At 49.7% G+C, this 23539-nt stretch overlaps 1 protein-coding gene and 1 long non-coding RNA gene across 4 annotated transcripts in view; one reads left to right on the top strand and one right to left on the bottom strand.

Annotated features, from left to right (window-relative positions):
- LOC309360446 overlaps nt 1–23539 on the bottom strand; it is a 359212-nt gene that overhangs the window by 54698 nt on the left and 280975 nt on the right. The gene's annotated exons all lie outside the window — the stretch shown is intronic.
- The window catches only part of ATN1 (atrophin 1), a 40269-nt gene continuing 30715 nt past the window's right edge, over nt 13986–23539 (top strand). Inside the window, exon 1 of one of the 3 annotated variants that reach the window (XM_081893828.1) lies at nt 13986–14095. The gene's annotated coding sequence lies outside the window, so the exon portion shown is untranslated. Of the gene's footprint in view, nt 14096–14145; nt 14303–23539 lie in introns of those variants that run through there. The other 2 variants (XM_081893826.1, XM_081893829.1) reach the window with 2 other exon arrangements.

Consider the following 23539-nt stretch of genomic DNA (forward strand, 5'->3'; position numbering starts at 1 on the left):
TGTCGTCATGTTTTCTGGGTTTGGAGGAGCTACCATTGCTAGGGAAGCTGATGGCTGGAAGTAATTTTATCCACTTCAAAAAATATATATAGTTGCTTATGTCACTTGCACAACCATGTTTTCACACCAAAGCCAACACAGCGCATTGCTTTTGTAATTGATGTGTGGGATGATGACGATGATGACGATGATAATAATTTCATTGCTTTTAGATCCCACATTTCATCTTGGAAAAAGAGTTCAGTTCATCTCTACAGCAATTGTGCAAGGTAGGTTTGGCTGAGAGGCAATGACTAGCCCAAGATCACCCAGTGAGCTTCATGGCCAGGTGGGGATATAATAATAATAATAATAATAATAATAATAATAATAATAATAATACCCCGCCCATCTGGCTCAGGTCCCCAGCCACTCCCAGGTCCTAGTCCAACACTCTAACCCTGTACAGTGGTACCTCGGGTTAAGTACTTAATTCGTTCTGGAGGTCTGTACGTAACCTGAAACTGTTCTTATCCTGAAGCACCACTTTAGCTAATGGGGCCTCCTGCTGTCGCCGCGCCGCCGGAGCACGATTTCTGTTCTTATCCTGAAGCAAAGTTCTTAACCTGAAGCACTATTTCTGGGTTAGCAGAGTCTGTAACCTGAAGCATATGTAACCTGTAGTGTATGTAACCCGAGGTACCACTGTAGTTCTCAAAGGGTGTAGCTTTAGAGAATGGCAAGTGTGGTGGGAAGATTCAAGGAGTCAAAAAACCCACATTGAAACATTTTAGCGTAGTATAGTTTCAAAGTATTTTTTTGTTGGATATACAACCAGAAACAGTATCCACGCCTCTCTTCGAAAGCATTGGCTACAGTTCTCCGTGACATATTGTTGCGAACAGGGATTTTCAACTCTTGACAGATCAGTCCCCACTTGGGGCAGCTGCATATTCCTGCATTTCAGGGGGCTGGACTAGATGACCCCCAGGGTCCTTCCCAACGCTACAATTCTCTGATTCTATGAAATATGAAAGTTCAGAAAACAGAAAAGCTGCTTTGCTCTGATGAAGAGATGAGAGTTTGCCTCAAATTAGACCTCATATACAGCAATTGAGGCTACCTGGCAAAAACATGCGCACACTTCTCACTGAGTTTGTATACCTACTTAAGGTGCATATGTAAGCGACCAGTTTATCATTATATTTTGGGAATGATTCATGTTCTTACGTAATGTAGCTGCATCGCTTTATACTTTCTGGATTTCCCATGGTGATAGCTGTGTTCTGTGTTACAAAGTGAGCATTGCTCAGTTTCCTTCTGTTTTCCAATGTTTTTCCAAATGTGGTGTGGCACAAGCAATTTTTTATTCTGAAAGTATAGCCCAGAGAAGAAAGTTTGAGAACCACTGCTCCAATCACTACACGGAGATGTGCGCACACCAATGTTACAGGCAACCAATGAATAGCTTCTGTGATGTCACAGGTCACAAGATACCCAACTTCCTCTCTGTCTACCTCTATCAGTTTTTAAACTTTTATTAGGCTATTACCTAAGCAGCAACTGTTCTCTCATGCACACCCAACACACCTCGAGAGCATGGACTTGTAAGGGGATAAAATCCTCAGGCCCTGATATCTGTGATGCCTCTGTTCTACCTCCACGGTCGGAGACAGTATGCCTGGGAATGTCACTTGCTGGAGAACACCAGTGGGGAGATCGATGTTGCACTCAAGTCCTGCTTGGAGGCATCCCATAGACATCTGGTTTGCCATTGTGAGAAACTAGATCAGGGGTCAGCAACCTTTTTCAGCCATGGGCCAGTCCACCGTCCCTCAGACCATGTGGTGGGCCGGACTATATTTTGGAAAAAAAAGTCTGAATGAATTCCTGTGCCCCACAAATAACCCAGAGATGCATTTTAAATCAAAGCACACATTCTACTCATGTAAAAACATGCTGATTCTTGGACCATCCATGGGCCAGATTAAGAAGGCCATTGGGCCGGATTTGGCCCCCGGGCCTTAGGTTGCCTACCCCTGAACTAGACGGACCTTTGGTCTGCTCTGACAGAGCTATTCTCGTGCTCTTATGTGGACAGGATATCATACTTGGAGCTGGATTGTGACTAATATGAACGTTGTAGTATGGGTTGTTTATCATCCGGAACAGACCTTCATGCTAAGAGAGAGGCACTCCTATCAGCCAGTAAATTTTCCTGCACAGGGACCATTGAAATGTGGGCTCCCATCAATTTCAATAGGTCTTGCAAAGGAAAATTTCCTGGAGGATTGTGCCCATAAGAGATATTCATGCTTTGAAGTGCATTTCGATTGGCCTCGTTGACCAGAACAAGACAGTGGACAACGCTACAACTTTTTCCTTCTTCTTACATTCACAGGTGCATCCATAACCTGTGACAAACCTCCGTGGCTGGCACAGGCCTGGAAGAGAACGGCCCTGGGCTCCAGAGCTTGGAAGAAAAATCAACGGACATTTAAAAATCGCAGCTATGCAGTGTAATATATTCTGATGACCTGTAGCCAGTGGTGAAAAGTAGGTTTAAGGCCAGTTACTGCATAAGAGTATCCCAAGCCGGAATTAAGATTGCCGGAAGAAATATCAACAACCTCAGATATGCAGATGACACAACCTTGATGGCAGAAAGTGAGGAGGAATTAAAGAACCTTTTAATGAGGGTGAAAGAGGAGAGCGCAAAATATGGTCTGAAGCTCAACATCAAAAAGAAGAAGATCATGGCCACTGGGCCCATCATCTCCTGGCAAATAGAAGGGGAAGAAATGGAGGCAGTGAGAGATTTTACTTTCTTGGGCTCCATGATCACTGCAGATGGTGACAGCAGCCACGAAATTAAGAGACGCCTGCTTCCTTGGAGAAAAGCAGCGACAAACCTAGACAGCATCTTAAAAAGCAGAGACATCACCTTGCCAACAAAGGTCCGTATACTTAAAGCTATGGTTTTCCCAGTAGTGATATATGGAAGTGAGAGCTGGACCATAAAGATGGCTGATCGCCGAAGAATGGATGCTTTTGAATAATGGTGCTGGAGGAGACTCTTGAGAGTTTCATGGACTGCAAGAAGATCAAACCTATCCATTCTTAAGGAAATCAGCCTTGAGTGCTCACTGGAAGGACAGATCATGAAGCTGAGGCTCCAAGACTTTGGCCACCTCATGAGAAGAGAAGACTCCCTGGAAAAGACTGAAGATGGAGGGCACAAGGAGAAGGGGACGACAGAGGACGAGATGGTTGGACAGTGTCCTCGAAGCTAGCAGCATGACTTTGACCAAACTGCGGGAGGCAGTGGAAGACAGGAGTGCCTGGCGTGCCCTGATCCAGGGGGTCACAAAGAGGTGGACACGACTAAACAACTAAAGAACAACAACTGCATAAGAAGAGAGGAAAACTGCCTTGCGCTGTTATTGTTTACACTGTCTTACAGAGTGCTTCTCCAGGGCTTCAGGTAAGGTGCAATCCTAACCCTAACTGGTGATTCCAAGGATTGAACGTGGAAGCTTCTAATGCTCTCCATCATCGAGCTAAAGCCCTCCTTCCCCTGACCAAGATAAGGCTTAGTGGTAGAATGGGGATACAACTGTAAGCCAGAACACTTCAGTTATATTTATTGGGTCTGTGTTCCCAGAAGGCGGCCAAGAGAAGAGGCAACAGGATTATGCTTAAAAAGAGGATGATGCCACAGCCCAGGACTGCACAGGATCCCTGTCATCAGCCTGGGAAGGAGGCCTGTTTCTTGGTTCTCAGGATATGGGCAAACTGCTGTAGTTGCTCAGTGGCAAGGTAAAAGCGCTCTGCACATACTTAGATGCCCTTGTAGCTACTCAGTTTGTTTAATGAGGCCTTGGGCATTCTTTTAAAATGCAAAAATATACGATGAAAAGGTGGGGTGTAAGAAACACTTGGGAGTTGTTGGCTGTGGAAGAACCATGACTATAGCTAAACGTGTTTTCTTCTTCTTCTGGAAACCTCCTCCCCTTCCTTTTTTGTGGGGGGGGGGCAGAGCTGTAGATAAATTCCATGTGGCAATTTTAAGGCTTATTCCAAGGCGAAAAAGGAAGAGAAGAATGAAGGGAACCTCAATTGCACTGCCAGCCATCTTTCCAGAAGCCCAGCTCGCGCCTTGAATGTCACATTTGTTATCTTCACCCCAGTTGGAGGAGGAGGCGGCGGCGGATGCTTGCTGCTTCCTCGTTATTTTCCTCCTGCATCTCGGTCCCTTGCCCTGCCTGCCCTTTGTAGAACATGATCGCTGTGTGTTCCTCTTTCCCTGCCGGCCAACCTCCCGCCTCCCCCCCCCTCCGCCTTTCAATGGCTCTCGCTCCCCATTATGCCTCGCTCGCTTCCCAGGTACAGAGGCTCCGATTGGGTTGCCTCGCATTCCCCTCCATTCTTGCAAAGGACTCGGGGCCCTCGCTTGGCCTCCGCACTAGTTCTCTCCCTTTGTGCCGTTGCCTGGTAACTGGGAAAAAGGCGGGGGGGGGATGGGACAGGCTCCAGGAGGGGAAGATGGAGAGAGGCGAAGTTGGGGGGGGGGGGAGAGAAGGAGAAAGCAATTGAAGTGTGTGCGGTTTGTGTAATCCTCCAGGCAAGGCTCTGCATGTTGATTAGTTGCAGGCCGGCGGAAGCAAAGACCAGGCGTGGAGTCCTGACCCGCATCCGCGGGAAGAACGAAATGCGCTCTGCAAGGCGCGCAAAGAGCGCGCGCCGCAGGCGATGGCGCAGAGGCTTCAGTAGGGGGCACTCTCCCCCCCCCCTTGAAAAAGCAAGGCTGGGCCTGGCTCACCCCACAACCGGGGGGGGGGGGCTTGAAGCACTGCTCTGAGCAGGGGACCATAGTTCTCAATCTCTCTTGCTTACTCTCACCCACAACTAGACAGCCCAACTGGGGTGCCAAGTTGAGTAAAAAAAAATTTGGGCGGTGAGTATGCCCCGTCTTAAGGGACGCAGGTGGCGCTGTGGGTTAAAGCACTGAGCCTAGGACTTGCCGATCATTAGGCCGGTGGTTCGAATCCCCATGACGGGGTGAGCTCCCATTGCTCGGTCCCTGCTCCTGCCAACCTAGCAGTTCGAAAGTACACCAGTGCAAGTAGATAAATAGGTACTGCTCCGGCAGGAAGGTAAACGGCGTTTCCAGGCGCTGCTCTGGTTCGCCAGAATTGACTCAGTCCTGCTGGCCACATGACCCAGAAGCTGTACGCCGGCTCCCTCGGCCAATAAAGCGAGATGAGCGCCGCAACCCCAGGGTCATTCACGACTGGACCTAATGGTCAGGGGTCCCTTTACCTTTACCTATGCCCCATCTTGCACAGTCAATCACTAGTCCTGATGCACACCATTTGAATGGAAATGCTCATCAATTTTGGGGGGGCAGTCCCCTCAAATATTTTGTGGGGAGCAAAGGGACCTCAGCACCTAGGAGTTGGCCCTTATGCGCACACCATTTGAATGTCAATGCCTATCAACTTTGGGGGGGACAATCCCCTCAAATATTTTATGGGGGGACAAAGTTGGCTTCTATGCATACACCATTTGAATGGGAATTCCCATCAACTTTTTTGGAGGACAAACCCTTCAAATATTTTATGGGGGGGGGTGAAGGGACCACAACCACTAGGATTTTGCTCTATGCACCCCGATAACCTTTTGCCCCCAAACCGCACGGATGCTGCGTATCAACTACCATATTGGGGTGAGGGAGAGATTTGGCTCGGCTGCTGACACATCAGTTGACAGTTTGTGCCGCACAGTGATGTGCAAGTGGCGCTGAAGTCAGTGGGACTAGCGAACATGCTGAGGCATGTGCCATCTTGGGAGCAGAGCATAGCTGAAAGGGCGGCTTAGTTTTGAGTAGTAACCATGCATTGAATGTGGCTGCTTGCACATGAGTTATGACTTGGGAAGTTCCCACTCAAGTTTCATCCACAAACTCATAAGGAGATCTTAGGCAGGCAGCCACTGTTGTTTTGGGCTCCTCCCGAACACACTGGCACTACGAACACAAACGGTTTTGTCTCAGCCTCAGTTTCCCTACCTGCAAAATGGGGAATTGTGATATTGATTTGTCTTACAGGTTTGCTGTGGATCACAACTGTGAAGTGCTTTGAGTGTTGGAAAGCGTTATATGAATATGAAGCATAAACACTGAGGAAATGTACATTGAGCACTCAAAATGGCAACTGGCTGTGCTTTTTTCCCCTTAAAAAAAATCTTTAGGGTCACTCTCATTTTCCCGCCGGGACCACATAACACCAGTCCTGAGAGATCTGCATTGGCTCCCAGTACGTTTCCGAGCACAATTCAAAGTGCTGGTGTTGACCTTTAAAGCCCTAAACAGCCTTGGCCCAGTATACCTGAAGGAGCGTCTCCACCCCCACTGTTCAGCCCGGACACTGAGGTCCAGCTCCGAGGGCCTTCTGGTGGTTCCCTCACTGGGAGAAGTGAGGTTACAGGGAAGCAGATAGAGGGCCTTCTCGGTAGTGGCGCCCACCCTGTGGAACACCCTCCCTTCAGATGTGAAGGAAATAAGCAGCTATCCTATCTTTAAAAGACTTCTGAAGGCAGCCCTGTTTAGGGAAGTTTTTAATATCTAATGCTGCATTGTTTTTAACATTTGATTGGGAGCCACCCAGAGTGGCTGGGGAGACTCAGCCAGATGGGCAGGGTATAAATAATAAATTATTGTTATTATTATTATTATTATTCCTACTCATTGAAATACTGCCCCTCAATGAGGCCAAACCTAAAGGCACAAAATGTTTAGGGGCATGTGTACATCTTCATCTCCCCAGAAAAAAAGCACTGGCAACTGGTGCTATTACAGTATTATATGGCCTTCATCTAAAAACCGGCTCACATAGAACTAGCATAGCAGAGTGGCTAAGACTATAGTTCCAAAAGCATTAACTCAGGACTAGGAGTAAATTCCATTAAATTATGTGGTTTATTGTTTGTTGTGACAGAAGATGTAAATGTGCTATAAATCCAGCAGTCCACCATCCAAATGTCCTGTTGTAAACTTACCTCAGAAGTCAGTATCTCTGTTTCATCTAAAATACGGGGATGAGAATAATATTGACCTACTTTATAGGGCTGTTGTAAGATTTAATAAAAACATATGAGAAGCATTTAGAATACAGTGGTACCTCAGGTTACATACGATTCAGGTTACATGCGCTTCATGTTATAGACTCTGCTAACCCAGAAATAGTGCTTCAGGTTAAGAACTTTGCTTCAGGATGAGAACAGAAATTGTGCTCTGGTGGTGCGGCAGCAGCAGGAGGCCCCATTAGCTAAAGGTGTGCTTCAGGTTAAGAACAGTTTCAGGTTAAGTACGGACCTCCGGAACGAATTAAGTACTTAACCTGAGGTACCACTGTACCAGTCTACAGGGCTACAGACATGCTAAACGTTGTTCTCAAACTCTCCTTGTAGCACACATGGCAAGTTAAGACAAAGATTTGATTTGCGATGTTTCTCATTTTTATTGCAAAGCAACTGTACGAACACAGTGTTCATGTGCAGTGAATTTCACAAACGTGTAATGCGAGTTCTGATCAGAAGTCTCATCTCGGCCCAGAGTTTTGCAATCTGCATTTCATTACTTCACAGTTTGTTCATTTCTAAGTATTTCAGAAGCTAGGATTTCAACCACGGAGTATGTGATTAGTCATGGTCACATCAAGTGAAGCATTTTAGTGGCTTAACCACATGCTGTGAAAAGTGGTGTAGTTGGCAGAGTATTGGCCTTAGACTGAGGAGGGCAATCTCAACTTTCATTTGTAAAATGGGGATATTCATAATCTATCACCTAAGGCTGTAGTAGAAATGAAATAAATACCATAAAGCACTTTCAACATTAATGCAGTGCTCTAAACATAACGAAATGAAAATTATGAATGTAATGTATGCAAAGTACAGTATACTAAAATAATCAACCATAAAAAAATGCAGTGAGAATTCAGACATGATTTATGGCAAAATATACGAGTTGTTGTTGGTTTTTTTTTAAAAAAAAATCAGGTATAATCAATATCCTCTGTTCTCTTCACAGGGCTACAATTCCCAGAGTTCCTTGGGAAGAGGGACTGGCTGTTAAATCACTTTGAGAGCCGTAGCTCTGTGAGAGAAATCGGCGTCTCCCAACAACTCTCAGCCCCTTAACAAACTACAATTCCCAGGATTCTTTGTGGGGAAGCCATGCCTGTTGAAATGGCATGAAACCACTTTATGTGTACGGTGCTCATGCGGCTCCAGAGCCAGACAACTGTGAGGAAGCCACATGGACCAGCTCCACTCCCATCTGCTAGCCATTCCCCAACCTCCAGCCATGTGAAGGGCCCTTGTGTGCATATGGATGGGTGTGAATAAAGCACCTCCACAGAGGGTTGCTGTGTGCATATAGAATCATAGAGTCCAACCCCCTTGCAATGCAGGAATCTCAGCTAAAGCATCCATGATAGATGGCCGTCCAACCTCCAGGTCCACAAACTCCCAAGGGGGAGCTTTCCACTGCCAAACAGCTTCTGCCGTCAGAAAGTTCTTCCCAATGTTTAGTTGGAATTTCCTTTCTTGTAACTTGAAGCCTCCTGCCAACCTAGCAGTTCGAAAGCACGTCAAAGTGCAAGTAGATAAATAGGTACCACTCCAGCGGGAAGGTAAATGGCATTTCAGTGTGCTGCTCTGGTTTGCCAGAAGCGGCTTAGTCATGCTGGCCACATGACTCGGAAGCTGTACGCCGGCTCCCTCGGCCAATAAAGCCAGATGAGTGCCGCAACCCCAGAGTATTCCGCGACTGGACCTAACAGTCAGGGGTCCCTTTACCTTTACCTTTTTAACTTGAAGCCAGAGTAGGAGAAAACAAGCTTGCTCCATCTTCCATGGGACAGCCCTTCAGATATTTGAAGATGCCTATCATATCTCTTCTTCTCATAGTTCGTAAACACATGGGCAGCAGGGGCAGCAGCAGTGGGGTGGGACTAACCTGTACAGCCCTCTCATGTGGAGTTCATGTATGGATACCCCTCAGACCTATGTAGCAGCAAATGTAGAAGCCATACTGCAAGGACTTCCACAAGACTCTTTAACTTCAGGGGCATGGATTTGAGCCCCGTATCGGGCAAAATATTCCTGAGTTGCAGCAGGTTGAGCTAGATGACTCTCATGGTCCCTTCCAAATCTACGGTTCTGTGATTCTAAGGAGCTGAAGGACGTGGCAAGCTGAGCTGGCAGAATTCTGAATTACCATATTTTCCCATCTATAAGATGCCCCCATGTATAAGACGCCCGCTATTTTGGGGGACTCTGATTTAAGAAAATGGGGAGAGATCTATCCATGTATAAGACGACCCCAAATTTTGGACATTATTTTTTATGGGGGGGGAAGCCTAGTCCTATACAAGGAAAAATACAGTATTTCTGAGTGAAGGCAGGGGGTTATGATTATGAATGCACCATCATGTTAATAATCTTCCTGCATATATTTTCTGTTTGGGAAATTTTTTATACAGGGAAGGATTCAAAATACGGCCCAGTCACCTTTATTTTGAAAAGGCGCAAGTCAGAATTCCACCATATCGGCTGGCCACTCTACCTTTGAATAATGTGTGGAAGGGTGATGGGGAACCTGTGACTTGTCCAAATATTATTATTTTTATTAAATTTGCATACTGCCCTATATCCACAGTTCTCAGGGCATGAAATCACAATATAAAATGTTGCTGGACTCCAACTCCCATCAGCCAGCAGTCAAGTATGATGGGAGTTGTAGTCCAACAGCATATGGCAGGTCACTTCTTCCCCTCCCCTGGATTAGAAAATCCCATACCTTTTGGAGGGACAGATTCAGGTTTGGCCTATACAAGGAACAGAATGAGGCCATAAGAACCCTGAGGTTAACTGTACCACTTCAGAATGCAGATGGGAAATTCCATTTTTAGTTCAGTGGCATGAGTTGTTTTGTTTTTTTTAAGCCAAGCAAGCCACCTTGTGAGTAAAATAACTTGGCAAATGAGGTGAATGTTTCTAGTCTAGCCTGTTTCCCGCTGTTCTAACTTTCAGGGAGCTTTTAATGTATAAGGTGAACGTTTCTAGTCTAGCCTGTTTCCTGCTGTTTCAACTTTCAGGGAGCTTTTGATGTAAGGGAGAATTCAAAAAGATCTCCCATCGGCTACATTTGTAGACCTGACTTAACTATATAGCAAATGGAAGTGACATTATTTAGTCAGATGCAATTGGGACCCACTTCTTATTTTAAAACTGGTTATTTTGTGCATGTGGTAGAAGTGCTTTTGTAGCAACCAAGCTTAGATCATGCTCCAACTCAAAAATGGTTCCTGGCCCACTAGATGCCAACTAATGGCTGCGTGTAGGTATTCAACTTAATGGTTGCTTTTAATTGTGTGTGCAAGTTGCCTGGAAACATTTTGAAATTGGGTGCCAAAGAAATCAAATAATTAATAATAATTTTCCAAGGTTCCTTGTTTCCTAGGCCCCAGGGATTTTAAATCTTCCTTCTCTGGCTCTTATGATGACTTATAATCTTGTGACTTTCCTTCAACCAGTCCGTTTTGTTTATGTCCTTTCTAGAAAAGCTGCATCTTCTTCTCCATGATTTCTTAGGGGTTTTTTTCCCCATATGTCTCTTTTCCCCCCTGAACAATAAATGTGAAATTGTTATTCATGTGTATTTTGGGGGTGGGAGTGCCTGACATTTCCCCTCCAGGAAATGCTTTTGTTATGGGAAAACTACATTAACATGCAGTTCCTGGAGAAATGCTGTCTTTCTCCCTGCTATCACTTTTTGTGTGACAACCAAGTAGAATATGACTGAACATGTTTCATGGCTACCTCTTGGACCTGCCACCATGCAACATTGGTAGAGATGAGTGGCGTAGCACCTGTGTATTTTGTACCATTCTAAAATTAAACAAAATTCAACCTCCTCCTCTTCTTCTTCTTCTTCTTCTTCTTCTTCTTCTTCTTCTTCTTCTTCTTCTTCTTCTTCTTCTTCTTCTTCTTCCTTATTTAGATGTGGGCTTGCCAGCATTTGGCCATTCAGATTTTGTTGGACTACAACTCCCATTAGCCTCAGCTGGCATGTTCATCGATCAGGGATAATGGGAGTCGTGTGTTAGGGGATGGGTAGTACCTCTGATACGGATGCGGGTGGCGCTGTCGGTTAAACCACAGAGCCTAGGGCTTGCCGATCAGAAGGTCGGTGGTTCGGATCCCTGTGAGCTCCCATTGCTCGGTCCCTGCTCCTGCCCACCTAGCAGTTCGAAAGCACATCAAAGTGCAAGTAGATAAATAGGTACTGCTCTGGTGGGAAGGTAAATGGCATTTCCGTGCGCTGCTTTGGTTCGCCAGAAGTGGCTTAGTCATGCTGGCCACATGACCCGGAAGCTGTACACCGGCTGCCTCGGCCAATAAAGCGAGACAAGCGTCGCAACCCCAGAGTTGGTCACGACTGGACCCAATGATCAGGGGTCCCTTTACCTTTTTAGTACCTCTGATGGAGGACACACTGTGCTCCTCCTGGTGGTTTGTTTGTCCACTTTTGGTCCCACCCTGCACTCAGCTCTCACCTGTGGCTCCTAGGATCTGTCAGCATGTGATAGCAGCCACACTCTGGGAAACAGCTTTAAATGGCCAGCTAAACCAGGTGGATAGCTGATGGATCTCAAACCCTTGGTGAGTTAGGGACTTCCCCTGCATGCAAAGACAGGCTCTGGTGGATTTAGCGGACAAGACCAATAGTGGGCCCAGCGCTCAAGAACAGGCTTCCTCAACCTCAGCCCTCCAGATGTTTTGGGACTACAAATCCCATTATCCCTGACCACTGGTCCTGCTAGCAAGGGATCATGCTAGCTAGGGATCAAGCCTGCTCAATAAGGTGGTTTCTGCATGTGCTGCAGTGGAAAGTGAGGGGCAGGTGGGGCTCCTCAACCTGGGCAGGTAGTTCATCTAGGAGAAGGGAAACTCTGATCCTAAACCTCCGTTGCCTTGCAGAATATCTTCAGGAGAAGAAAAGTATTAACCCAGCTTTCCTCAACCTCAGCCCTCCAGATGTTTTGAGACTACAAATCCCATCATCTCTGACCACTGGTCCTGCTAGCTAGGGATCATGGGAGTTGTAGGCCCGAAACACCTGGAGGGCAGAGGTTGAGGAAGCCTGGCTTAACCCCACACAAATCCAGAGTGGAGTCCCTAAGAGTGCAACTGGGTAAATATTTGAAGGAAAATGCAATTCCTCCCCACCAAAGTCCCTGTTGTCCCAAGGAACATCTGGAGAGGGGATGATTGTGCTCCCTCTGCAAAGGTCTTGCTGGTTGCAGCCCCTTTCCTTCAGGCTCCATTTGGTTGCATGGAAAAGGGGCCGCACTCCTGCAGTGGCGTAGCGTGGGTTGTCAGCACCCGGGGCAAGGCAAGTAATTTGCGCCCCCTAACCCGTGGATTTGCGCCCCTAACCCCCAGATGTTGCGCCCTGAAAGCTCTTTGAGAAAGAAGTGGTTCAATTTAATTCTCACCCAGGGCAGCCAAACAGCAAGTTCCCATAGCTGGCAGCCTTGAATGTCCAAAACCCTTTGACAAGTTAAATGACAAGAACTGCCAAATCTTAGGGAGGGGATCAGAGGCATTAGTGGCGCGTCTGAAGGCATCCTTGAATTGGCTCAGTTAGTACACCTCGAACTGCGTGCCCACCTCCTCCGTGGTGCCAGCCATCGCTACTTCTGCACAGGCTCCTTCCCTCCTCCTTGCCTTTTTCCAGAGCACAGTGTTTGCTCGGAATCCAGTTCCTGCGGGATCCGATCCGTCTCTTCCTTCCTTTCCCCCGCTCCTAGATTCTGTTGCTCCTGAGTCTTGCCTTGCCAAAAAAAGCTCCAGGCATCTCCCATTCCTTTGTACTGGGGATTGAGAGGGGAGGAGAAATGGCAGGAAAGCTGGGAAGAGAAAGGAGGAGGGGGAAGCGTTGGGGGCAGGGGGCTTGGGGAGGAGGGGGAGGCAGGCAGCCAGGAGGACCTCAGCTCTAACCACAGCCATTTCGGAGCGTCTGTAGCCGGAGACAGATTTAATATTCTTCCCCATTTTGTCGTTCTCTTCCGAACTCCCTTCTCGTTCTCATTTGAAGGGGTCTCCCTTGAAACCACCACTGCCCCCATCCTCCCAGATTTGCACGTATGCTCTGGAAGGGAGAGAGAGATTGCATAGCCGTCCACGGAAAGGTGCCGCTCGCGAGCTTTACGCAGCCCCGATCCTATAGACATCTTGCAGAGCCTTGGCAGCAAACGTTCTGCAGCCCAGTGGGAAACTTTCACGGAGCTGGGTACCCTCAATGCGACACCCCCCCACTCCGGCACAGTATGCAGCGCCAAAACATGTGGGTCCATAGGAGCCAGAGGTACCTTCACCCAACCCCAATAAAATATTGGAGGGGGCTGCCCCCCCCAAGTTGATGGCCATTGCCATCCAAATAGTGTGCGCGCGCGCGCCGTGTCATGTGATCGATTATGTGGGGCGGGACTTACCTGGGCCCCCCAATATTTTATTCAAGTTGGCACCCCTGTGTGGGTCAGTACTGCGCGCAATGGGGGGGGGGGTGAAGGCCTGGGAGAAGGCCTCGTATCCTTGGGCACCCCATCACCCCGTCCCCCTGCACCCGTCCGCCTCCATTTCTCTCCCGCGATCTCGCCTTTGCTGGCACCAACCCCTTCCCCCACCAGCCCCACCGCCTCGCCTTTTAAAAAGCGTTATATAACATGTCCCGACTCCTGCGCCCTCGCCATGGTTTTGCTTTAAGGCGCAAACAGTTCTTTCCCCCCTGCTGGCCAGCGGCGGGTGCAATCGATGCGCTCTTGCGCGGAGAGGGAGAGGGTGTTGTTGGAAAGAGAGGGGTGGGGGAGAGGGAGGGAGGGGAGGGGGCTGCTTGCGCGTACTGGGCTCTTCGGAAATGGGAGGTGGCCAAGGCGGCAGGCGGCGGGCGGGCGCTGCGATGGGCGAGCGCGCAGGCACGGGCGGCGGCGCCTGAACCCGGAGGCGGGGGGGGGGGGCGCCGCCGACAGACGCCACTTGGAGGCTGGAGGTACGGCGGGGGAGGGGGGGTTGCGATCCTGTTTTCCCGCTCCCCCATCTTTGAAGTCCCGGGGAGAAAAAGGAAGAGGAGGAGGAGGGAGGGAGGGGAAGACGGAGTTGTGCAGCTGCCGCCGCTGCTACAGCTGGCTCTCGGAGCCTCTCCTGCGCCTCCTTCTCCTTCGTTCCCCCCTTCATTCGACCTCGCTGCCGGAGCCCGGTAAGTGCGAGGAGCCCGGGAGCCCCATCTCTCTCGCCTGCTCGGCATCCATTCGACACCGATCGTGCGTTTTGGGGGCGCGAGGGAGGTGGGACGGCGAGCGGGGGGTACGGCGGGCGCCTGGCCATCTCTTCTCATTCTCTCTCCGTGGAGGAGGATGATTGCGGAGAGGAGGGCGCGAAGTAGGGAAGCGGGTTGTCAGAAAGCAGGAGGGGTCGGGCGACAGGAGCCCCACGCGCAGGAGAGAAGGTACCCCCCACCCACCCACCCTAGCCCGGGAGGTCGTGGTTTAAAAGGCACCCGAGCGCGAGCGATCGGGCGCGCGCGCACAAACACACCACTGCCCAGGCTCTTGGCGACTCCCGTCCCCATAAGAGCGCTGGCTCTGCGGAAGAGATCTTTTAGGGAGCCCCTAAGAAACGCCTCCCCCAAGCAGAGATGGCCAACTCCACGGTGGAGCCCCGTGGAACAAGTCCACTCCCTGCGCCGGATCCGTGGGGCCTGACAGTAGAAGACGCCTAGAACCCCCGGCAGAGCAACCCCTTGATGATGCAGAACCTCCAGGAGAACCCCAAAGAGAACATCCACCCCCCCAGCTTAATTCTACCCCTTCACCCAAGCTGCATTCTGCCATAGGAGATTCCCCTATTAATCTAGAAGCTCCACTAGACCTCATAGAACCGATTCCTGCAGCCCGGCCAGAGAGCCAGGAGCCTGACATTCCAGTGTGTCCTTCTGGAGAGTTATGGTCTAGTAGCGCTATTCCTGGGTGGGGGGTGACAAGGAGGGTGCCTCTTATGAAGGGCAACGTCTGGTGCTTCACACCCTCCACGGAGTAGATGGGTCCTGAAAAAACCTTACCGCGCATTTCGCTTATTTGTGCAAATGAATGGAGACTGGAATGCGCTGGCGAGGCCACAGCACCTCTCAAGCTGTGGTCTTTTCCGTGGAAGGTGGCTTCTGTTCGGTCTTTTAAGTGACAGCAGGAGGACTTCTCAATCTCTCCTCTTGGAAGGTTTCACGTTTCATAGAACAGGCAACCCTGAAAGGCCGCGATCCAGCAGAACATTAAGGAGATGTTGTTTCTCTCCAGAGCCAACCCCCAGTATGTCATGCACCTAGCGAGAGAGCCCAGTGATTGGAGGCGCCTTCTCAACTCTGTAATAATACTTAACAGTTCTGAGGCGCTATAGCGCTTCACGGACAACAGTCCAGCAAAGTAGGCCGCTTTCCTTGCTTTACAAATTGGAGGTGGGAGGTGAAGGATGAGGTGGTGGTGTCTTGCCTAAGGCTACCTAGTGAATTCCAAGATGAGGCAAAATTTGAACATTAGGCTTCCTGGCTCAGTACCTGGGGAGAGAGAGAGAGAGAAGGCTTACATCAGTAGGCAAGATGGAAGCTACTGCTCTAGGTGTTTCTTCTCCAGTTGTCCTACAGACACATCCACAAGACTGCAAAGAAGAGACCTCCCACTTTTCTTAGTCCATATAGTCCAGAAAACAGTCAAGGTTGCAATCCATTGAAATTAATGAGTCTGAGTTAGTCATGTCCAATAATTTCTATGGGACTACTCTGGGAGTAGGATACACTCAATACAGCCATCAGTCTTTTTCTCTCCCCCCTCCCACACTTGCATTCCCCTGAGCTTCTTCAAATGCCATGCAAAATAGGACCAGTCTTGACAACCATGGCTGGGAGAGGCACATCTTCTACTAAGTTAAAGTATCTTGTCAGTTTCTTGTGCTTTCCCCCCCTAATGCCATTGTACTTGCTCTCCTGCGTTCTCTCTCGCTCAATGTCTCTGTGTGTACAATATATGTATGCAATATTGTGTATATGTATGTGTATATGTGGGTTGGGTGGGTGAATAAGAATGGGCACTAGGAAAAATGGTTTCCCCTTATTCCCTATTCCTCCTTATGTCGTCTTCTTGTTATTGCTATCCCATCCTTGCAGTAATGTCATGGAATCGTTTTAGGGAACATGGGAGCGGGGATGGAATTATGGGAATATGGAGGAATCACAGGGAAACAGGAAATGGACAGAGATCTCTCTAGGTGTTTTGGTGCTGTGGTTGGAGTTGTTTCGAGAAAAGATATCAATCGGTTGGATATGTGGGGATGCAACCTCAGTGTTAGGCAAGATGACCCACTGGGTTTTTTCCAACTCAGGAGCTCCATGGATATACATAGTGGATATTTCTTCTTTCCCTGTCACTGGATAGTTTCCATGGCTCAGTTGCTCTACCAGGAATTCTTCTGTGGAGAGATGACAATGAGCATCGCTTGATATCTAGTAGTTTTTAAAAGATGGGCATCATTTGGCCTGGCCGTAGTCGGCTTTGTTTTAAGAAAACTGGGAAACGTGTTATCAGTGGAGTCACTGTTATGCTTTCTAGGCTGACTTAGAGGAAGGACTCAGCGGTAGAGATGCAGAGGTACCTATTTTCAATCTCTAGTTTCTCCAGGTAACGCTAGGGAAAAAATCCTGTCAAATCCCAGAGTGTAGACAGTAATAACCTAGATGGGCTGTTGGCTCGACTTCGTACAAGACAGCTTCCTACGTTTCTATTAGCGAGCAGAAGTGATGGATTTGAAGCAAAACATTGCTTTGTTATATGCAAGGCCTCAGATTCAGTCACTGTCACCTCCATTGTAAAGGATCTAGACTTTAAATAGCCATTGATAGCGTTACTGAGCTAGGTAGCTTCATGGCCTGATGCAATAGATCAACGGCCTGACTCCATATATTGTGGATATTCAAATAATAATGCCAATGGGACAGTTCAGGTGTAATTGGTATAAGATCTATGGGCCGTATCAGGATTTATTTGCCACCGTATCAGGACTTTTTGCATTGTTCGGGGGGGGGGAGGGAGGGAAGGATAAGCAGCTCCAGAGAAGATGGAGCCTTCGTTTGCCTACCTCTGGCTTAACTGATACCCATACAGAAGGCTGAGCTGCCATTGGGCTTGGCCATTATTATCTTGCCATTTCAGAACAATATTTGTGGTTGGTCCTACTGCATTCTAGTAAGGACGTTTCTTTGTGGAAAAGGGGTTCCACAGAAATTGAATTGGAAATAGATTTCACTGGATTTACTTATCCTTCCTCCCCACCGAGACCAGTGCTAGAAAAACGCATTGGAATATCGTTGTGAAAATTCTTCTCATTTTAAATAAAAATAATGTTACGTCTGTCAGCCTGTTGACTTCAGTAATGACTCTCAGTCCAGAGGTGTGTCTTGGACTTATCCATATTTCCTTCCATTTTACTTCTGATAGTTAGGGAATGAATGGGGAGGAGATCTTCTAGCTGCTGGGTAGCGTTTACGATGCTGAAATGTAAAATAATGTGCCCCTTTGAAGGAAAGTAGCACCATAATGGCATTTTTAAAATTATTAACATTTTTATCCCGCCTTAGAGTCCCAGAGGAACCCTCAAGACATCTCACAAGGAAACATTCAAAGTCACAGCTTTTAAAATTAACAACCATCTCATAAAACTATTATAAAAAGAATGTGCCATACAATCTATACATTAGACAAGGGAAAAAACAGTTGTGATATGTTTTCTTTATTTAATTCAGTTACAGATAGGTAGCCGTGTTGGTCTGCCATAGTAAAAATAAAATAAAAATGATTTAATTCATTCATTGCATTTATGATACTGAATCTTGCCCTTCCTTCAAGGTGATCAGGGTGTTAACCCAAGAACCCTGGGAGGCAGGTTAGACTCAGACATCATTACTTTCCCAAGTTTAACCCGTGGGCTTTGCAGCTTGGGTGGAAATTTGGACCCACAACTTGTCTGAAATATATTTTGAGAAGTTTAAAGGAAACGTTTTAAAATTAAGAAAGAATAAGGCAATACAGTGGTACCTCAGGTTACATACACTTCAAGTTACATACACTTCAGGTTACATACTGTCACGGCCACCCAGGATGGGTCCCAGCTCACAAGAGACCTCACTCCGTTGCAGTTTATTTACAGGAAAAGTTTATTGAAGATTTCTGCTTCTCATACAGTTCAGCATTGTGGCCGTACGTCTGTCACGTTAGACCGCTGAAGTCCCCTCTGACTCCTCCCCTCTTCCACACCAACTTAATAGCCTGGCTCTAGACCACCTCTTCCTCTCCTTTCTTTTCCGCAGGGTCTTCCTGCCCCCCTGGGTTCCCTCTCTCCGTGACTCGCCTGAGGCTGAATCCTCTGCCGCCTCTTCCCCCCTCCTTCTGGCTTTGGGGCCGGGCTCCTCCCCTGAGCTCTCTCCACTTCCGCGCGCCTCTACGTTTGAACTTGGCGCGCGTACGTTGCTCCTGACCTTTCTTTCGACCGCTACACCACCCTTTGTTCTGCTCTCCACCCTTTCCGGCTGAACACCTTGCTCCAACCCCCTTTCTCTGTTCTCTCCTAATCCTGCTCCCTCCGAGAGGCTGACGACTCCACCCCCTTTACTCCGTTCCAGCTGAGACGCCTCTTGCTGCGTCTGTCTTCCACTGGGCTCCTCTCCGCTTCTCCCTTCTCCTCCCTTTTGCTTGATTAAGGTAACCCCCTTTTGAGAATCCTCTGACTCGCTGCTCAGACTCGTGGATTCCCTTAGAATTCCGTCATCTTCTTCCTCATCTTTCTGCCCCTCCTCCCACTCGCTCTCCGTCTCCTCTGTCATCTCCTCCTCTCTCCCAGAAACCCTGACATCCATCCCCCCCTCGAAGCCCCCCCTTCCCCCCTCCCGCTCGCCGGGTGCAGGTTGAGGAAAACGTGGTTCTTCCGGGGTCGGTTCAGGATACAGGTTGTCCACTTCAACGTTCTCCTCTGGCAGCTCCGTATATGTGTGTTCGAACTCGGGTTCCCCACCCAAAGACATCACAGTCTCTTCCTCCATCACTGTTTCTCCTGGCGCTGCCTGCCAAGGACCTACCATCCATCTCTGACTCCATGCCTCCCTTGGCTGATCCACCCACCAACAAGGGCCTGTCTCCTCCCCCCCCAGTCTCGGATCCCTGGTCGGGCTTGTTTCGGGCGTATGGCCCTCGGGCGAGGAGAAACCCTCGAACGTGCTGTCCGACAAAGTGGGCGTGAAAAGCCAATCATCAAAATACTCCTCGGGCATGGGCTTGTGCGGAAAAAGTGCATGGAACTCCTCCTTCAACAGGGGTTCGTCCAACGCGTAACCCGGCACCCAGCTATTGGCAGAGGCCGGAGTGCCTTCCCTGGCGAGAAAATATTCAACTCCCTCCTCCCCCCATCTCGAGTCCAGTATCTCTGTGACCTCGTTAAGAGGTTCTGGTCTTGGCGATTCCCCCCTCTCAGGCGCCCTCCTACGTGGCTCTGGGGGTGCTCCTGACTCTTGAAACCTGTGTGGGGTTTTGTAGGGAGTGAGCACCGACCTATGAAAGACCGGGTGCACCCTGGAACCCTCCGGAAGGGCTAGACGAAAAGCCACCGGATTGATCTTAGCCTCAACTTGATATGGCCCTAGCTGCCTGTGTCCTAACTTCTTCTTGGCCAATGACCTGGCCGGCATCGCGTGGGCTGCTAACCACACCCAGTCCCCAACCTGGATGTCCTCTCCCGCCCTCCTGTGCTTATCGGCCTGCACCTTATACGCCTGTTTTGCCAGCTCCAAATGTCTCCGCAGCTCCTCGTGCACCTCTTGCAACTCCGCTGCAAACTGGTCGGCATCTTGAGGCCCCCCCCCTCCTGGTGCCGCAAATCTCGGGAAGGTCCTGGGATGACGGCCATTGTTCGCGAAGAAAGGCGTCACCCCGGTGGATGCGTGTTTCGTGTTGTTGTAGGCGAATTCAGCCATCGGCAGATAGTCCACCCACGCCGCAGGTCGCTGGTTGGCGTAGCACCGCAGGTACTGCTGCATGATCGCGTTGACCCTCTCCGCTTGACCGTTGGTTTGTGGATGCCTCGCCGATGTCAGGTTGATTTTGACGTGCAAGATGCCCAGAAGCTTTCGCCAGAAAGTGGAAACAAACTGGCGCCCCCTGTCGGACAAGACGGACTGCGGAAGTCCATGCACTCTGAAGACGTGATCGATGAAGAGCTTTGCGGTCTGTTCTGCCGTCGCCACCTTGGCACAAGGGATGAAGTGCGCCATCTTGGTGAACAAGTCCACCACCACTAACACCGCCGTCTTACCTCTGGAGCTGGGCAGGTCTGTAACAAAGTCCAACGCTACCCTCTCCCACGGTTGCTGCGGTGTCTCCAGCGGTTCTAGCAATCCCGCCTGCTTCTGGTGCACTGGTTTGGACCTCTGGCAGATATCACACCTGGCGACGTAGTCCGCCACCTCTCCTCTCATCTGGGGCCACCAAAAGTCTCTAGCCACCAACTCCATCGTCTTCTCTTTGCCGAAATGGCCTGCACTAGGGGCGTCATGCAATTGTTGCAGAACCTTGGCTCGAAGCTCGTCGGTGGGCACGTAAAGGGCACCCTTACGAGTCAAAAGTCCATCTTGCAATTGAAACTCATCGTTGTCTCGCGACCCTCCGCGTAGTTCCTCCATCTTAGACTGTGCAAACTGATCCCTTTGCAACGCGCGTCGCACCGCGTCCAGGTCGACTGCGATGGTAGCGCACGTCCACGCCTGCGGTGCGAAAATGTGCTTTGCTGCGATTGGAGCTGCTTCCTCCAAGTATTGCGGCTTTCGGGATAGCGCGTCTGCAATAACATTGGAGTCTCCTGGGATGTATTCTATTTTGAAGTCGAAGTCCGCGAAGAACTCCGCCCAGCGCATGTGTCGCTGGGTCTGCAACTTAGCCGTCCGCCAATACTCTAAGTTCTTGTGATCCGTGCGGACCTGCACCGTGTGCTTGGCTCCTATCAAGAAGTGTCGCCACGCTTTGAAAGCTGCATGAATGGCCAACAACTCCCTGTCCCATATGGTATAATTGCGCTCCGTCTTGCTGAGCTTCCGGGAGTAGAACGCACCCGGTCTCCAGTTGCCTTGTGAATCCTCTTGCAAAAGAACGGCCCCAACCGCTCTGTCTGACGCATCGGTCTCTACCCGCATGGGTCTGCCGGGATTCACGTGGAGCAGCTGCTCTTCGGAGGCGAAAAGACCCTTAAGCGTCCGGAAGGACCGCTCCGCTTGTTCGGTCCAGACGAACTTCTTCTTCTTGGAACTGAGGGTGTCAGTGATAGCCGCCGTCGCGTTCGCAAAGCCTTTAATAAACTTGCGGTAAAAATTGGCAAAGCCGATGAACCTCTGGACCTCTTTCCGATTTCGAGGGCTTTTCCAGTCCAATAGCGCTTGAACCTTAGCCCTGTCCATGGCCAGTCCCTCGTCGGACAACTTGTAGCCAAGGAAATCAACCTCTCTGACATCAAACTGGCATTTTTCCAACTTGGCGTACAGCCTGTGTTCCTTCAGCCTCTGCAGGACCTCCCTCACGTCCTTATCGTGATCCTCCGGCGATTCCGAGAAAATCAGGATATCGTCGAGAAAGCAGACACACTTTTTGTAGAGGAGACCTGCTAGCACGTGGTGCATAAATGCTTGAAAAACGTGGCTGCCATTTTGGAGGCCGAAAGGCATGACTCTGTATTCGTATGTGCCCAGAGGGGTGAACATGGCGGTCTTCCACTCATCTCCTTTCCGGATGCGGATGAGATTGTAAGCTCCACGTAGGTCCAGCTTGGTGAAAATCTTGCCCCTCCTGACGGTCGCTAAAAGGTCGTCAATCTTGGGCATGGGGAAAGCTTTGGGCTTAGTCAAGCTGTTTATGAACCTGTAATCCACTATAAGCCTTTTTTGGGGCGTGTCTTTCTTCTTCACAAAGAAAACAGGGCTGCCTCCCGCTGCTTTAGATTCCTGGATGAAACCGCGCTTGAGGTTATGGTCTATGAACTCCCGAAGCTCTTGCATTTCGTCCTCCGACATGGAGTACAGCTTGGCAGCAGGCAGTTGCGCCCCTGGCACTAAATCAATCGCGCAGTCGTAAGGTCTGTGAGGCGGCAACTTGTCAGCTTCCTTCTCACAGAAAACCTCCAAGAAGTCCTGGTACTTGTGAGGCACTGTTTGCACCATACCCAGATGCAACTGCTGCTCGGCTTCTCCTCCCTGATCGGTCTGAAAGCAATGCTGAGCACAATACGATGAACAAAAGGTGATCTGCCGCTGATACCACGCAACCGCGGGACTGTGCCTCTCCAGCCAACTCATGCCTAACACGATGGGCGTGTCCGATAAGTGGGTGACATTGAAACTAATAAGTTCTCGATGGTTGCCAATCTGCATCAGCATGGGAGGGGTTTGCTGCACCACTTGCCCCCCCAGCAACTTCCTGCCGTCTACCGTGACCACGTTCAGAGGCGTCGTTGCAGGCAGGAGCGCCATGTTGTGCTGCTTAACGAACTGCAGTCCCACGAAGTCGGCGTTGCTTCCCGAATCGATCGTTATTGGAACCTCGAGGAGTCTCCCATCAGGCAGCTGGAGTGTTGCTGTGAGCAGAACTGCCGGTTTGGGAGGCAAAGGGTCCACGCTCTGCGGCGATGCTGGGGGCTTGTCTACAGATCCGCCTGGCTGAGCCCCAGGAGCTCTGCTTCCAGCCAGGCACTGTCGTTTCCCTGAAGTCGCTCCCCTGGTTGCACCTCTGCTGTCACAGTTGCCAGTGCCGCAGTGTGCTTCTGGAGCCTCTGGGGGCACTCTTTCGCCATATGGTGCGCACTGTCACAGATGTAACACTTCCTGGTTCCTCTAGGAGGCTTCGCTTTGGCTGCACCAGGGACAGGGCTCTGGGATGGCTTCTGAGCCCTAGCACCACCAATCTCCATTGGCTCCTCGCTGTCCTTCCCCATTGGCGAGGGGTGCGCACGGCTGAAATCCCTGTGCACAAAAGGGAGAGTCCTCGCTTGCGCACGCGCTTGGGGCCCGTCCTCCTCGTGCCACGGACGTCCCTCATGTCGAATTCCAATAGCTAAAGCCCGTTGCACCACGTCTTCTAGGGTCTGGGGTCTGTCCCCCCTAGCGATCTCATCCTTGATGGGGGGGCTCAATCCCTCCCAAAAAAGATCTCTGACCGGTTTACTGTCCTTTGGCCAATCTAAGGCGGTGAGCAATGCAAAAAATTTAGAGTGGTATTGGCGCACAGTCGCTTTCCCCTGCCTCAGCCCGTGCATTTGACGGCGCGCAATGTCCACATCCACAGAGGATTGAAAACAAGAATCCATCGCTTTGATGAACGCAGTTGAATTGCGACGGGCCGGTCCATCTTCGCGCCACAGATTG

The sequence above is a fragment of the Podarcis melisellensis genome (assembly GCF_964234715.1).
Source record: "Podarcis melisellensis genome assembly, chromosome: 17".
NCBI classification, from domain to species: Eukaryota; Metazoa; Chordata; class Lepidosauria; order Squamata; family Lacertidae; genus Podarcis; species Podarcis melisellensis.